The sequence below is a fragment of the Symphalangus syndactylus genome, chromosome 24 (genome assembly GCF_028878055.3).
Source record: "Symphalangus syndactylus isolate Jambi chromosome 24, NHGRI_mSymSyn1-v2.1_pri, whole genome shotgun sequence".
Classification (NCBI taxonomy): domain Eukaryota; kingdom Metazoa; phylum Chordata; class Mammalia; order Primates; family Hylobatidae; genus Symphalangus; species Symphalangus syndactylus.
In genome coordinates, this window is record NC_072446.2 from 58,125,494 (window position 1) to 58,128,065 (window position 2,572).

The window sequence follows — 2,572 nt, forward strand, 5'->3', positions numbered from 1 at the left end:
TATCCCTATTCACATTTGTGTACAAGTCTTTTTGTGGGCCTATGTTGTTACAGCACTTCAGTAAATATATAACAGTAGAATTGCTGGGTCAAATGATGGGTGTTTGTTTAGATTTAAAATAAACTCCAGTAGTTCTCCCAAGCAGTTGTACTATTTTATTTTATTTGTATTTTTATTTTTTGAGACAGGGTCTCACTCTATCACCCAGGCTGGAGAGCAGTAGCGTGATCATGGCTCACTGCAGCCTCGACCTCCCTGGATCAGGTGATTCTCCCACCTCAGCCTTCTGGGGTAGTTGGTATTACAGATGCGTGCCACCACACCCAGCTAATTTTTTGTATTTTTAGTAGAGATGGGGTTTTGCCATGTTGCCCAGGCTGGTCTCAAACTCCTGGGCTCAAGCAGTCTGCCTGTCTTGGCCTCCTAAAGTGCTGGGATTATAGACGTGAGCCACTGCGTCCAGCCTGTACTATTTTAAGTTCTTGCCAGTGAGCTAGGACAGTTTCAGCTGCCCTACATTCTAACCAACACTGGTATTACACATCTTTTTAATTTCAGCCATGCTTGTGGGTGTGAGGTAGCATCTTACTGTGGTTTCATTCTGCATCTCCCTGAAGACTACTGAGGATGAGCATCTCTTCCTGTGCGTGCTGGCCATTTGCATGTCCTTTGTGAAGTGTCTGTTCATGTCTTTTGCTCAGTTTTCACTGTTTGCCTTCCCATTAGTGAATTGTATGGGTTCTTTATGTATCTGGAATGCAAATCCTCTTTCAGATACAGGTGCTGTGAACATTTTCTCCCAGTCTGTAGTGTGGCTTTTCAGAGCAGGAAGTTCTCACCCTGATGAAGTCTGACTCCCTGCCATGGTGGGCCTGGACTCCAGCCCCGCTCACTCCTTTGGGTCTCCTTTAACTCATTCTTTTAAAAAAATTTTAAAATAATTTTTATTGATATGGAACTTTTAATGAATTTGCATGTCATCCTTTCAGGGGCCATGCTAATCTTCTCTGTATTGTTCCAGTTTTATTTATTTATTTAGAGACAGAGTGTCACTCTGTTACCCAGGCTGGAGTACAGTGGCGTGATCTCGGCTCATTGAAACCTGTGCCTCCTGGGTTCCTGCTTCAGCCTCCCGAGTAGCTGGAATTACAGGCATGTACCACCACGCCCGGCTAGTTTTCATAGTTTTAGTAGAAACGGGTTTCATCATGTTGGCTAGACTGGTCTCGAACTCCTGGCCTCAAGTGATCCGCCCACTTCAGCCTCCCAAAGTGCTGGGATTACAGACGTGAGCCACGGTGCCTGGCCTTCATTCCAATTTTATACATGTGCTGCCAAAGAGAGCACTTTGACTCCTTTCAATCCTTTGCTTTCCTGCTTTGCACATCAGCTTGCCCAGCTCTTGCACCCAGTCTTGCATAAAACCCTTCTCAGTGCTCAATTTAAAAAAAAAAGAGAGGGGGTGGATGCTCCTTGGAAAGGAGAGACCATCTTTCAGTCCTCCTCTCACAGTTCTTTCTCTTCCTCCCCATTTGCTCTCTCCTCCCCAGCCCGGCACATCATCTCTTCTTTTCATTCTCTTTACTCCTCCTTTACTTCCTCTCCCCTTCTAAATCTCATCTACCTTGGGCAAAAAATTAACTTTTTAAGGTAAAATCAGGTCCCCCTCCCCATAGAGGCTTTTATGCAAAGTGTTCTAACAAAAACAATCTCCAGCTTCAATATTGCCAGAACAAATTCTCACGGCTAGGCACCTAGAACCTAAATTCTGCCGTACCAGGAACCCCAAATTGCAGTGTTATAGAAATGAAAAGAGACCCCAGACAGGTCAAATTGTTCTCCTGTAACACTCTCACCTGTGTGAGCTCCCTCTCCAGGTGTGTACCTCTTGTCAGATGAGATGATGAGAGCCTATGGCAATGCTAATTACTCTCACCTGCATCAGAGCCACTCACTTGGGTAGCTTTTAATTTCCCCCACTCTCTCCCAGAGCTTGGCTCTACCCATTAGACAGTTAGACTCTGGTGGTTTTCAGAGTGTAGTCCCCAGAGCAGCCACATCCGCACTGCCTGGAAAATTTCTAGAAATGCAGTTTCTAATTAGGTCCCACACTTCCACATGCATCAGAACCCCTGGCAGGGACTGTTAGAACAGTCAGAACAAAGATTGCTGGGGCTGGCCACAGAATTCAGTGGGTCTGAAGTGGGGCCTGAGAATGTGCATTTCTAACAGGTTCCCAGGTGATGATGTTGCTGTGGCTCCAGGGGGCCCTCTGAGAAACACTGCATTAAAGATTCTGATTCAGTCGGTGTGGGTCAGACGGTCCAGGCATCCCATGTTCCACTGCTCCCCCGTGCTGTGCAGCTGAGGTTGGGAGCTCCTGGTCTGTGGTCTGCGTTGCAGCATGGCTAGAGCTGCACATCTGCAGGAGACAAGAAAGACCCTCCTAAAGGGCTTCTTCCTTCATCTAAGTTTTCATCACAGGCAAACTCTGTGTGTCCAGTGTACTTGGGGCTTGTAATTTTCCTCTAAGGACCTGTAGGACCCTCTCCAAGTTTGAGCAGGTCTAGCA

At 46.5% G+C, this 2,572-nt stretch overlaps 1 pseudogene; it reads right to left on the reverse strand.

The window, feature by feature from the left end:
• Positions 1-946: 946 nt before the first annotated feature.
• LOC129474991 (uncharacterized) lies at positions 947-1,046 on the reverse strand (annotated as a pseudogene).
• Positions 1,047-2,572: the final 1,526 nt, after the last annotated feature.